The sequence below is a fragment of the Macaca nemestrina genome, chromosome 5 (assembly GCF_043159975.1).
Source record: "Macaca nemestrina isolate mMacNem1 chromosome 5, mMacNem.hap1, whole genome shotgun sequence".
NCBI lineage: Eukaryota > Metazoa > Chordata > Mammalia > Primates > Cercopithecidae > Macaca > Macaca nemestrina.
Genome location: NC_092129.1, coordinates 16,425,831 through 16,440,766, shown reverse-complemented (window position 1 = coordinate 16,440,766; position 14,936 = coordinate 16,425,831). Strand labels below are relative to the sequence as shown.

Genomic DNA, 14,936 nt, shown 5'->3' with positions numbered 1-14,936 from the left:
TCTTTTACTTCTGCACTAAACTCAGGCAGTATGGAGTTCTATAATTAAATGTGACATTGAATTGATGTTTTCTGATAGTGTGATACTTTTTCTTGTTATTGCTAATAGTATTAAGCAATATGGGGTTTTCTAAAACGTAGTAAGTCTAGATTTAGAAAGTTTCTGGATGCCGGTTAAAGAATACCCTTGACAGTTTATGTGCTAAGCCAGCCATATAATATAAGAGTAATAAACCTGCAGACCCAAAGAATAAAAGTCTCCAAAACAGAGAGATCCATGTGACCCATATATTAAAAGAAAGAAAAGCAGGCAGCTTAGGAAATGGGAAATTAAAGGAAGCTACAAGTCCAGCTTGCCTGGGAGCCAGCCCACAGCCAGCATAACAGTGGTCTTGGGAGACCAAGAACATTCAATTCAGCGACCACCCAGACCTTGCTAGCAAGGTAAGAGGATAGTCTTTGCAATCAGGAGACCTGGGTTAAAATGTAAGTTCTATACCTACTGGTTGTTAGATAACCTCTCTGAGCCTGTTTCTTCTTCTGTAAAATGAGGCTTATCATGTTACCTACCTCGTAGAGTTGTTGAGAATAAAATGAGGTAGGTAGTGCTGGAGCATAGTAAGTGCTCAATAAAGCCAGTCATTCTTAGGAATGGAGCAGCCTTGTTTGGAGACTGGACATTTCCCATTGAAGTCAAGCTACCAAGAGGCATATTTATCTTCCAGCAGGAAGGCTGCTGGGGATGGGCCGGTTACAACCCTTTGATGTTGCTAGAGCATCCCAGCTACTTACCACAACCCCTCCTCCAAAATTTACTTCATAAGAACCTGTGGGAATCCCTGCAACATTTACCACCTTTTCCAACCCTGGAGACCCATTCTGAGACAAGTCTGGCTAACTAACTCCCTTCCTGCCGCCTTCACAACCAGGGAGGTCACCTTGTTTGAGCTCTGTTCATTTTTGGAGTTAATGTCATTTTGAATCACATTTATGAGGAAAGAAGGGTAGGGGTAGATGACACCATTGGTTGGACCTCAATTGCCATGTTTAAGCTTTCATTTCCAAACCTTTCTTTTGATTTTACATTTTTGTCTATGCTTATTACGTAGCCTTCACAGGGATCGGATTGCTGCGCTGAAATTTTTGAGCTTTGACTGAAAGAATTTGGCTTTTGGGTGGGGCCTTTACCTGTGGTTGGGAGACTCAGCTGTGGCATTGCAGATGGGCCAGTGTTTAAGGTCAGATGTCTGCAAGTGACTGTGCTCCCATTTCATGGAATCAAAGAGAGGGACATGGCTTCAAGGGTTGTCTGGCCCAATCCCCTGCTAGCAAAAAAAAACAAAACAAAAGCAAAAAAACAGTATTCTACTGATCCCTGACAAGGGAATTCAAATTCTTCCAGAGATAAGGAGCTTGCTGTTGCACAGGGTACCTTGGTTCAATTAAAAGGACAATCAGGGCCTACAGGGAAACCCTTGTGGGGAGGGGAGGTATAGTTGTTCTGTCTCTCAGTTCTGGTGGTATTTATGCAGTTGTATGCTTTGGTGAAAACTCACAGAACTGTGCACTAGAAAGGGTGAGTTCTCCTGAATGCTAATTAGACCTGAATTTTAAAAATGGAAAAAAAAACCCAGCATTTAAAAATTGAACAATCAGCCCAACTTGTTAAAAAGAAAGTGAGGAGGCCGGGTGCGGTGGCTCACGCCTGTAATCCTAGCACTTTGGGAGGCTGAGGAGGGCAGATCACAAGGTCAGGAGATCAAGACCATCCTGGCCAACGTGATAAAACCCCATCTCTACTAAAAATACAAATCTAGGAGGCGGAGGTTGCATTAAGCCGAGATTGCGCCACTTTACGCCAGCCTGGGTGACACAGCGAGACTCCATCTCAAAAGAAAAGAAAAAAGAAAAAAAGAAAGTGAGGAATGCAAAGGAGAGAGGGAGGAGGGAAGAAAGAAAAGCCATCCAGTCCTTATATTGAACTATTAATACAGTGTATGTGCTCCATGGGACAGGGACTTGGTCTTGTTCCTTTCTGGAGTCTTGGTGCCTGGATAGTGCCTGGCACATAGAAGGCATAAATGTGTTAAATATTTATTGAATCACCTATTGCTCTTACTCACCTTCAAAGTAAGTCCGCTCACTTTCTAACACTCCAGCCCACCAAATATTTGAAGACACTGTCCTTCCTCATTCATCTTCTCTTCTCTGGGTGAACTTACCATCTCCCAGTCCTGGCCTCTTTGTCCTCTGATGCTATTTTCATACCCCTCTCCATCTGGCAGAGCTCCTTGAGGAGGCATCTGCTTCCCCACACCTCTCCTGTGCACCTAGACCAGCACTAGACATGCTGACGCACAGGTATGGCCCAGGAGGAGCACAGAGGGTGCTTGCTTCTGTGGATGCTGTTAATAGACACCCAATCCTCTTCCTTTCACAATCAGTATGAAGCGTCTAGTCATGGATCATAAGGGATTTATTTAACGCAGTCTTCTAAGAAAGGAGCTCCTAAAAGTAGGGAGGGTGGCAGTGCAAGAAAGAGCTCAGGCGCAGCTCATCCTCTTATAGGCCTTGTCTGAAATGAAGCCAGGTCCTGGCACCCTCAGTCTGAGGCAGCATGGTGCTGTTGATAAATCTTTAGAGGCAGTACTGTGTCACAGATTCCGATTCCTCATTACAAGTCATAGGAAGTTTGAAATTCTTCCAACTAAACTTGTGAGTACCTTGAAAAGCCTAGGTTTCTTTCTTCTGGCCATGACAAGAAGTGATATATAAACACATAAATACATATAGAGAGAGCAGTGGTTTTCAACTGGGGTTAGTTTTGCCTCCCCAGAGGACATTTGGTAATATCTGAAGCCATTTTGGGTTGTCACAATTAGGGGAGGGAAGAGGGTGTGTGCTAGTGGCATCGAGTGGGTGGAGGCCAGGGATACTGCTCAGTGTCTTAAAATATATCTCATAGATCAGCAGCGCGCACTCGCGCACACATGCAGAACAGTCGGGCCCGAAATCTCAGTAATGCCAAGCTGAGAAACTCTGAGATTATAAGTAATTTTTTAAGTGTAAATGTTTAAAGTACTTATTATTTTGAAGGTTTAAAAATTGAAATATCTTAACATTTGATTATATGTAAATATACAGCCAAAAAAACTTAAAGAAATTTGTTCAGAAAATCATCTGAGTGGAAAGGCTGCCAAGAGGCTATCCCTTCTATTAGCCCTGACTCCAATCAAAAAATGACCTAAATGAATTCAGCCAGACAGATGGGCCTCTGACGGCTTATAGAGAATGATGGTCAACTAAAGATGAAAACAAGACTCACACAACATGATCCCAGCATTTACACAAAAGAGATTGTCTCGTGTTTTAAATGTCAACCCCAGCTTCTTTCAGATGTGTTAGTCATTCGATGACCTCTAAGATTAAACGGTATTTCAATCTGGGCTAGTCCTTCTTTTTGAATCAAGGCGGTTCTGGTGTGATGAAAATGTGCTTAGGGAGGAGAGAGATCTCATTACAGATGATTGAGATTGAGTATTTTGGTACACAGAGCTGTTTATTTGCATCAGTTTGCTAGTGACACCACAATCTGGTTTAAATGTGAGTCGCTGAGAGCTTTTGTAGCCCAATATGGCTACATTTGCTGAAGCAGGGAGATTAAAGCAACATATGTCAATTTATGATATAGGACAACCCACTGCAAAATACTTTACCTAATTATAGGGCCTATTTTGGGAAGGTAATGGTGCTTTTCGTGAAGTATATTTTGGGATGCACTCACCCGGCTTCTAGGCCAGTAATATCTTCCCAGAAAGGGTGTGGTGTGTGCTTGTGGACATAAATATTTTCTTACCAAAAGCTGTGGCGTAATATTCTTTCAACTTTACTACCCTTCATTTTTCTTTTTCTGATTGTCTTTCCTTTTGCAAGAATGCTATGAAAATGTATTCTGGAAAGCCAGAGAAGAGGAAGATAAAAGATCTCATTTCAGATGGCCAAGTCCAGAGATACAGAGACGTTATCAGTCTACTGTTTTTAAGATGAATGGGATTTGGAGGCATTCAGGAACATTGACTAATAAGCAGAGTGGAGGGAGGTGAAAAAAACACCGTGTTGGCACTAGATATTTTTATGTAAGTATCTGGGAAAACTATCCCTTTGCAACCCGGTGTGTCCCAGCCAGCACTGCTCCTGCTCCACTCCAACCCCTGAGTGATGCTCAGGGTCCATTTCCATGCCTTTGCTGTTGGCTTGTGACCCAGGGTAGGTATCTGCTTTTACTTCTGTTCTTTAAGACTGTGCCTTTCACCTGCTCTACCTCCTCCATCCCAGCCTTTAACTTCTCTGTTAATACCTGAGACTTTTGGCCTTCAAGGAGAGGTCAGAACTTTCTGTCCGCTCAGCAAAAGAAGATTAGCTTCTTATTTACTCAATGTGTGTACAGCGGGAGGAGAAGCCAAGATAAGGAGTGAAAATGGACAATTTTGTAACCCAAAATCCAACCAGACCTAGGGACTGGAGAAACACTTTTACCTAAATTTCGAGTCATGAAGGCCACAACATGAGAGCAAGAATAGCCCATGGGAAGAGTTAAAGGCGGAGGCTCCCACCGGAGAGCCCTCTGGAGAGGTGTCCCTGAGTCTCCCTGAGCAGCCTGTGGGCTCCTTCCTCAGAATTGGCCTAAGAGCTCGTTAAACACACAGATCCTGGCCTACCCCAGGCTGGTAGAATCAGATAGAATCTCTGTGGTGGGTGTGTGACTTTATTCTTAACAGCCTCTCCAGGCGGTGCTTATGCACACGAAATTGTGAGAATCTCTGTTCCAGTCTCCATTCTCAACTTTTCTTCAGGGCTTACGATTCCATCTGAGGTTGTATGCAGCAGTCTGGCCCCCCTTTAAGACTGCTTCCCTTCCATAGCATCACTCACATATTTAAAGAACAGATCCCTAAAGCACATCATTTTGAAAATCAGCCCTGGGCATAGGAGGGTAGGGTGTCATCTTCTGTGTTACTGTGTAATCTTGGTTCCTAGAGTAATTTCCACAATCATTGTATCACTTGCTCACTAAGAGAAGTATCATTTTCATTCCAGGTTAGTTTTGGCAACATTCTAAACCAGATTCCTTGAAGCTGCTTTGCGGGAGGCCATCCTGCTCCTCTGCTACAATCATCCAAGTATTTGCCATCTGCTTTCACTCTAAAATTCACACTATGCTGTAGTTTTTATCTGTAGCAATACTTATAAATCAAAATTTCCCACTTATTAAGAGGAAACATTTTCAGAACAAGTAGCTGTCATGTATTCTAGTGCATGACTAGAGAGATAAGACTGTAATAGTTCCCACCTGGGATCCAGGTGGTTGGTCCCACCCCACAGCCCTTCCTCTGATGTCAGGCTGCCTGTGCAGATGCGTATTAGGTTATCATTTGTATAGCTTATTTAAGTTTGTAAACAGCTAGCTGGGCACAGTGGTGCATGCCTGTAATCCCAGCACTTTGGGAGGCTGAGGCGGGTAGATCACTTAAGGTCAGGAATTCAAGACCAGCCTGGCCAACATGGTGAAACCCTGTCTCTACTAAAAATACAAAAATTAGCTGGACGTGGTGGCACACGCCTATAATTCCAGCTACTCAGGAGGCTGAGGCAGGGGAGTCACTTGAACCTGGGAGGCAGAGGTTGCAGTGAGCAAGATCACGTCACTGCACTCCAGCCTGGGTGACAAAGCAAGACTGCATCTCAAAAATTAAGGGGACTGCATCCCCTTAATAAGTGGGGTTGGGGGGGGAAGCTGCAGCACATTTGATCTTCCCAAACCACTTCCTAGGCAGTGTAATCAATGTTATCACCCATTGGAGGCTCAGAGAATTTAGCTGATGTCTAAGGCAGGAGGCATTTGGGAATGTGTGTGGGAGATGGGGAAGGGTTTGTTGTTGTCCTCACAAAGACTGGGAGGTGCCATTGGCACATGATGCAAGAGAAAGTGGGGCAGGGATGGTAAATGTCCTGCAGTGCCTGGAACAGTCCTGCCCAGTGAAGAACTGTCCCTAACTCAGTGTTCATAGCACCCCTGTTGAGAAACACTGCTCTGAGGTTGTACTAGAATGCAGTAGAGCTAGGTGCACACCCGCATTATCTGAATCCAGATCCTTTATAGCCCTCTCTGTGTTAAAGGCATCACAGAATTAATTTCCACTTCATTGGGAGCTCTCACTCCCTGAAAGTTGAATCCAGAGTGGCTATTCTGCAGGTCATGCAATTGCTGCCCCAGGCATCAGAACTCAGGCATGACACACTTCATATGGAAATAGACTCTCTAAAACCCCGGTGGCCTGGCTGGCCAGCATGTTGTATTGTACCTGTCCTACCTCAATGAGTGTCCAGTGCAGGTGTGAGAGAGAGTACTGTCTTTGGAAAAGATGAGAGCCCAGTAGGATGCTCTGCCCATAGCCTCGCATCCACCTGACTTAAAACCATCCTGATAGCAAAGTAGGTGTTGATTTCACAAGTTTTTGATTTGTTATCTTCAACTTCATACCTACCTGGTGAACCCTTACAGGAGCTGTTGGAGTTTTGTTTAAAGTTTAGTTTTGATGTCAGCCAGCAAGGGAGCTGAGACAGTGGCTACATCAGTTTGATGAGCACACAATGAAATTTATTAAATTGGTAAAAATAAAACCATATTGAATGAAAAGGAACCCAGGGCAACTGACCTGAATATAGATGTTGAAGGGATTCTAAAAGAGGGAGAGAGGGAGTAGTGATATTATCTCATCTTTTTTTCTTTCCTGTTTTGTATTTCTCCCTCTCCCTCTCCTTTTCCCTCTTCCCCTCTCCCTCTTCCCCTCTCCCTCTCCCTCTCTCCCTTTCCCTTTCCCTCTCCCTCTTCCTCTCCCCCTCTCTCTCCCTCCCCCTCCCCCCGCCTCTCTCTTTCCCTCTCCTTCCTCCTCCCCCTCTCTCTTTCCCTCTCTCCCTCTCCTTCTCTCCCAGTTTCTTTCCTAACTTTTTATTTTGGAAAATTTCGAACTTGCTGGTTGGGAGAATTGTAAAACAAATTTCCAACTTGCTGGTTGGGAGAATTGTAAAACAAACACTTTATGTCCTCTGCCTAAATTCACCATTTGTTCTACATTTGCAACATTTGCTTTGTTCCCTCTTCTAATTATATATATATAAATTATACATATTATATAAAATTTTGCTGAACCGTTTAAAAGTACCAAACATCTTGACACTTTACCTCTAAATATTTCACCACCCATCTTCTAAGAATAAGGACATTCTTTTATATAACCATACTATAGTACTATTTCCACATCTTAAAAATTTAATAGTTTTATATTATCTAGTATTAATTCATATTCAAATTTCAACACTATAGTCCCAAACAATATTTTATAACTTACCTCCCCACCCCCACCCCAAAATCTAGTAACCAATCAAATACACTTGATGAATTTGGTTGATAACTTTTCTTTCATTTATCATATAACTTTAAACAATGACTTTTTGAAAAGTTCAAGTTCATTGTGTTATAGAACACCTTACACTCTGGGCTTGTCTGCTTCTTCACAGCATTGTTTAGCATGCTCTTCTCTTCCTAAAATTGGTTAGATCTAGAGGCTTGTTATTAAGTGAGGTTAAACATCTTTGCCAAGGATACTTTATCAGTGATGTCATGCACCTGATATTACATCACATCAGGGGGCAGAAGTCACCTTGTTCCACCATCCTCAGTGCTAGGTTTCATCTCTTGGGTAAGATGGTAACCAGACCTAACCAATGTCAAGGTGCACCTTGAGTTAATAAATCATCTGTAGGCTGATACGTGGGTCATTTGTGAACATCCTGCTCCAGCCTTCCTTTCATCCAGTGGCTTCAGTAATCATGGATAATCCTCACCGGATTCAGTTATTACTTTGAAATATTGTCTGATACTTTTTACTCTTACCTTTCTCTTCCTGAATTATTTGTAGTGTATGACCTAGGCCTTCATATTTTTGCAGTGATGGTTTTCTAGCCATTTCCTTGGTGGTCACCTGGATTTTGCTGTGATTGGGCTAAACTTTTTTTTTTTTCTTGCCTTTGGGATAAGAAGGAATAACTTTAGCAAAGCATTTACTGCATGCTGGGTACCACACAGGCTCCTCACATGTAGAACCTTTTTCACTTTCTTCCCACATTACAGCTTAGACTAGTGAAGTGACTTGCCCAGGGTCACCCAGACTCTGTGGGAGAGCTAAGATCGAGCCATATCTATCAGGTTTAGAGCCAGGATTTTTCAACAATTCCATGTTCCCTCTCATCCCTTCTGGCCGTGCCTCCACCACGCACCCCCCCCCCGGCCCCGCCCCCCGCCCCCACTACAGTTCTTGCCTCAGGCCACAAGTGCCTGCCTGACTGAGTAGGTCCCTAAACAAGGAAAGTCAGCCAGGAGACTGCAGCTGGAGAAACACAAGCTAGGCACATCTAAAGGGCAGGTGCTGCTGGACCTCAGATGAGCCGTGCCCAACCGGAAACCGGGATCTTTATGTTAACCATTCCAACTTTTCAATGGCGGTGACTAATTCAGATACGTGAAACTCATCAGCCCAGTTGCCAGTTGTTCAGCACCAGCACTACTGCTGGCTGAGGCAGCCTTGGGTAGGCCGAGGCTTTGTTTATAAATGGAATTTCATTGTCATTTGTTTGTGTGTTTGTTTTTAACATCCTCTTTTACACAGAAATTAATATGCTCGGGCAGTGATACTGTTTCGATTTGGGGGATGTTTGATTTTTTTGAAGAGGGGGAAAATTGGGTTTCATAGAAGTGTTATTTAACTGAATTACTTCATAGGCCAAGGTGTTATTATACAATCTTGGATTTTTTAATTGGGTAGGTTAACAGTACAGTAGTAGGTATTTCATATGTAAGTTTAAAAGAATGCAAATACATTTCCCTCTGCATATCATCTGTAGGATTTTGCTTTTTAGAATTTTTCTGACTCCTTCAGAAGGGTGTGACTCTGTTGTTCCTATCTTGCACTCTGTTCTTTGTGTGTCTTTAACTGTGTTAACATGTCACAGGAACTCTGTCAGGTCGGTCCCTGAGAGGTACTGAAGCAGAACTAACAGACAAATAGAAGTGCGTCTCCAGATGGGTCCTGGCAGAGGCTAAAGATCTCTGTTGGTCATTCTACTTGTTTTAACCAGAATTATTCTTGAGTTTGGAGTGACCGGGAATGGTGCAGGTAAAGAGCTTCTGTAGACTTACTTCATCATGCAAGAATTTGGTCCTGTCTCTCATTGTACACGTTAACCACCTGAAGCACAGAGAGGTTGAGGAGGACCCAGGTAAACCTTGCTATGGTTTGTTCCCACCAAATCTCATGCCGAAATTTGATCCCTAGTGTGGCAGTGTTGAGAGGTATTTGGGTCATGGGCAGCTGGATGCCATTCTTATGATAGAGAGTTCTCGTACTCCCAAGACTGGATTAGATCTCGAGGAAATGGTTAGGGTTCTTCCAAAGTAAAGACACTCCTCCTAGGTTTGGCCTCTTCACACATATCTGCCGTGTTTTGACCCAGCACATGGCCCTCCTGAGAAGCTGAGCAGGTGCCAGCACTATGCTACTTGAACTTGCCAGCCTGCAGAATCATGAGCTAAATAAACCTCTCATCTTTATGAATTACCCAGTCACAGGTATATAAGAACACAAAATAAACTAGGACAGACTTGATTAGCTTGGCTGTCTTGTGTGTTCCTCACACTAAGCTAAAGTTTTCAGTCTACAAGCAGTCACCGTAATGCTTTACCTTGACATGTCACCCACAATGTTTCTTCCCATCTGAACCACCCCAGCTTCCCACCATCAGCCACATTTAACAAGTGAAGAAAGAAATGTCTGAATCAGCACTGTCCACTAGAAACCAAAGCCAGACAACATGTACAATTTAAAGCTATCTAGAAGCCCGGTTAGAAGAAAGTAGAAAGAAATGAGTGAAATTAAACTTTATATTTTGTTTAACCCAATATATGTCCAAAATATTATCATTTACATGCCGTCAATATGTTAAATTATTGAGATATTTTTGTACTAAGTCTTTGAAATTTCACATGTAGTTTATATTTATAGCATATCTCAGTTTGGACAAGCCACTTGAAATGTGCCCAGTGTGGCTGCTGGCTACGGGGTTGGGCAGCACAGCAGTATGGAGGACGTAGTGTGGGGCGGCACAGCGGTACGGAGGACATAGTCCAAGGTCACACCCAGCTAGGTTCTGTAATTTAAATCTCAAGAGAAACTTGATCTGCTTTTTTGCCCTCCCCCCATCTGAAACCACATATTCCTGTCCTCTTTGTGCCATTTTCCCCCTCTCCAGCTAACTCTAATTACAGAGAGATGCTTGGTTTGGTCATGACTGCTAGCTCAGCAGTTTTCTGCCAGTCCTGGCAGCTGGTGAGACCAACATACACTGCCTGTAAATGATAGTGTAAAGCATACTTTTAAATTTCTCCACAGCAGAGTTTCCATTATTTTCTTTCTCTTAGAAGTAATTCACTGGCATTTTTCAAAGCCAGGGTGTTTTGTTTTTTGTTTTTTTTTTAATTCATTCTTTCTTAAAGTCCCATCTTAATCAATGGGTTTGTAAAATATTTACTAGCTAGTTATCTCCCCAGGACCTCAGCAGAACAAGTTTATATCTGATTTTTTAGACCAGTTATACGTCTGTTTTGATTAACAGTGGTTAGGTTTCCTTTTTCCAACTAGTCAAATAGTCTCCCAATATGTTGGTCCCATTTTGAGTATTATTCACAATGAAATATCGGTAAAGGTTAGATTCCATTTCCACTAAATGTCAAGTCTCTGACCACTGACCCCACTACTTGAATCATTAGATTATAATCACAGTCTCAGGGGAGAAAATGACAGAAGAATGGCAACAGACTCCTGGAGTTTGTTGTGCTAGACTTTACTGAACTACAAACCCTGAGCTATAAGAATTGAAATTCAAATAGGGAAAAGATAGTCCCATATTACTAATTAGAGGCCAAAACCCCACATCTTCCAACATTCTCAGTTAAGTGAAGGCTAGAGAAGATCAAGTTTTTTGATATCTTTCAGTAACTGAAGGATGGCACTGCAAAGCCAGCCCTCCTGTAATACAAACGAATTTTCTTACATTCTCTTCAGTGCTGTATCCTTCGGATTTTGACTTGATGTCAACCTCACTATTCACAGATTCCCTAAAATCCACTGTTTAAAAAACTTTAGGTGTGGGGTTGCCTTTGGAATTAGAGCAGTGTTGTTGTGAGTGGCTTGGTTTCTTCTCTTTCCCCACCATTTCCCTACAGTAATACACACTTAGAGCCCCCAAATCACTATCCTTTTATCCCATTCTGATTCAAAGCCTTTTTATTTCTTTAAGTGGATATCTCATGTTCATTTCAAAATGTCATTTAGCAGCTGTATTTCTGCTAAATAACCAGAAATTATAGTTGACTCCAGCCAAGTGGCTGAGTACCTAGATTTTGTTTCCAAGTATGGTGCTGAGCAGAAATGTTTTGGTTTTATCCTCAATATTAATAGTTGACTGAGAGTGATGGATGGGCCTGGGGATGAGAAAAGGAAAGGAAATATAAAATACAGTGGCAGAGTATCATCTACTTCAGGGACTCTTGACCTGGAGTTTTTACCAGAATCACCGGAGAAGATATTAAAAATCCGGGTCCCCAGGCCCCACTGCCCCTCCATTCATTCAGAGTCCAGTAGAACAGGGCCCTGGCAAGTGTGTAGGAACCACCTGCTCTTACTCAATTGTATCCACTTATCAACGCTTAGGGAGAACTTTATTGTGTATAAGTTACACCTCAATGAGCTTGTCCTGAAATCTCTTTGTACACGTGCATATAAATTTTTGAAAGTTTTGACTTGCCCTACCATGAGGAATATGTTGATTGTCAAACGTTCTGGAGTCTGAAGACAAAGCTCACAGTTGAAACAATCATTCATTCACTCAGTAAACATGTAAAGAACAGTGCTGGGCATTATTCCTAGTCTGGGGAAACAGAGATACATCGAGACACAGCATATACCTCGAAGGACTTTGTTTAATGAATAAGAACCGTATCCAACAATTACGCTGCAGTGTGAAAAGTATGAGTATATCTATAGAGCAAAAAGGGAGGAATCCCCGACAACCACATACACGCACATGTGCACACGCACGTACATGCACATGTTGCTACTTCCACCCCACTGCCTTTTGAAGGTAGAGAGCTAGGCTCTGTTGTGAAAATTTTACAGAAAAGCCACAGCACGTGATTCCTGAGGTGTGAGTAGACAAAGAAGTGAAAAGTATTCTGCCTGTTTTGAAAAGGAATAGCTCTCAGAATTTGATTCTAACGTAAAAAAAAAAAAAAAATTTTTTTACACTCTCATTAGTTTTAAGGGAATTTTAACAACCCCTGATGTGATTCAGTTTGCTTATCCTGATCTATCTAGTCCCAGCACAGGTCTCAGTGCTGGCACACAGTAGATGCACAGCACAGCAAGTATGTTGAATAGAAGTGATGCTTTCAGCAGTTTTTTCTCTCTTCTAACAAACCATTAGCCACAATTGTATCTTAGAGTACACACATAATTTTCAAGATAGCACCCAAGGACCAGGCGTGGTGACCCACTCCTGTAATCCCAGCACTTTGGGAGGCCGAGGTGCGCGGATCACGAGGTCAGGAGATCAAGATAATCCTGGCTAACATGGTGAAACTCCATCTCTACTAAAAATATAAAAAATTAGCCGGGCGTGGTGGTGTATGCCTGTAGTCCCAGCTACTTGGGAGGCTGAGGCAGGAGAATCGCTTGAACCTGGGAGGCAGAGGTTGCAGTGAGCTGAGATTGCGCCACTGCACTCCAGCCTGGGCGACAGAGTGAGACTTCATCTAAACAAAAAAAAAAAAGATAGTGCCCAAGTTACCTTTGTAAGTATTGCTTCCAAAATACCAAAAATCTTTGCCCTTGAAGGAGAGCACATTTAAGAAAATATGAGTTGTTCTACTTGCATGGTATGTTTTGATTTTTACATATTAAGGGAATTAACTCTTTCTAACCTGATTTTTACTCTCATTTTTCAATATACCTGAAGTTTTAGAAGAGCAGCTATGTCAAAAGATCAAATGATCATAGCATGACTGACTGTCATTTAAAGGTAGACACAGAAAACAGCATTGTATTTTCCTGGATACTGGGTGATCTTGTTGGATTTGGGGAGCAGAGGTTATTTGAGAGCAGCTGTTTATATTGCATTAAAAATTTATTCGATGTTGGGGCGGCTACTTACCCAGGACCACTATATTCCCTGTGTATTTTTACAGCTTTATGTGTAAATTATGATCATTGGTTACTTTGATATTGTAGGACACAATAGGAGAATTCCCAACTTGACCCTTTGACTGTGTTGTAATAGGAAAAGACATTTTATGGTTTGACTGTGTCCTCACCCAAATCTCATCTTGAGTTGTAGTTTCCATAATCCACACATGTCATGGGAGGGACCTGGTGGGAAGTAATGGAATCATAGGGGCGGTTACCCCCATGCTGCTGTTTTCGTGATAGTAAGTGAGTTCTCACAAGATTTGATGGTTTTATAAGGGGCCTTTCCCTCTTTGCTTGGCACTTCTCCTTCCTGCCATCCTGTGAAGAAGGATGTGATTGCTTCCCCTTCCGCCGTGGTTGTAAGTTTCCTGAGGCCTCCCCAGCCACGCTTAACTGTGACTCAATTTAACCTCTGTCCTTCATAAATTATCCAGTCTCATGTATGTCTTTATTAGCAGTGTGAGAATGGACTAATATAGACAGCAAGAACCGGTTTACATATAGCTTTGTTTAGAAGGCTGAATGATATTTCTAGAAGTGCCCTGTGCATTGGAAATTTTTGTGGTTAATCTGCCTGCTTTCCAACCCTAAAAGCAGTGTACATTGCAGGCCCTGTTAAAATAGCCATTCTGACTGGGAGGAAAATACATGATGGTGTGGGAGGTGAGCTTGAGGTTAAATGGCAGGAAATGCAGAGCATTAACTTTGCTACTGGGCATGTGCTTGCATCTGAGATCCATTGCTGACCAGCTGTGGGGTCTTGGGCAAGTCACCACCCTGCTGTGACTCAGCTTTCTCATGTCCAAAATGGTATTGTTTTGAGGATTTAAAGAGAAGAGATGTGGTGCTGACGTGATGCCTGACACACATAAGTGCTTACTCTGTGTCAAGTCTCTTCACTTTTCCCTTTTTACACATATATCAATCTTGTCATTCTCTTGTTTCAAAACTTTTCAAGGCTCCTGTTATTCCCCCAAGAAAGGCCTAAACACCTTAACCTGGCATCTGAGGCCTTTTATTATCTGTCTGTCCAACCCACCTCTTTACCACATCTAACTCTCTCACTTCGAATGTGATCCTGTGGCAAAACCAAACCATCTCTGTGCCCTTGGAGGGCTTTGAACACTCATGTTCTAACCTCTTGGGATGCCTTCCTGCTGTCGCTTAGAGTCTAAGTCTAATCTGCTGCAAAGATCTCTTTTTTTAAATTTCTAGTCAGTCTCTGCTTATCCAGCAAGGCTCATCTTAAATGTCACTTCTTCCTAGTCCCTCAGGCTAGAAAATTCACCTCTATGTCCAACACTGTGTCTTTTTCATCATAGGTGCTTAAAAATAACTGAACTGTTGAATAAGTCTTAGAACGTATTCATAGATAACATGCCAGAGAAATAGGTAAAGGTTCCTTTCAGGTGGGCATTTCTGTCAGGGGAGAGGCCTAGGTGGCTTAAACAACAGAATAGTATTTTCTCACAGTCTGGAGATTGAAAGTCCAAGATCATGGTGCAGGGAGGGTCAGGGTCTGGTGAGCCTCCCTCCTTGTCTTGCAGATGGCCACTGTCTCTGGTGTCCTCACATGGCC

The 14,936-nt window shown here is 42.5% G+C and overlaps 1 protein-coding gene across 4 annotated transcripts in view; it reads left to right on the top strand.

Moving 5' to 3' along the window:
* The window catches only part of LOC105492092 (FYN proto-oncogene, Src family tyrosine kinase), a 181,520-nt gene that overhangs the window by 63,004 nt on the left and 103,580 nt on the right, over positions 1-14,936 (top strand). The window lies entirely within an intron of this gene.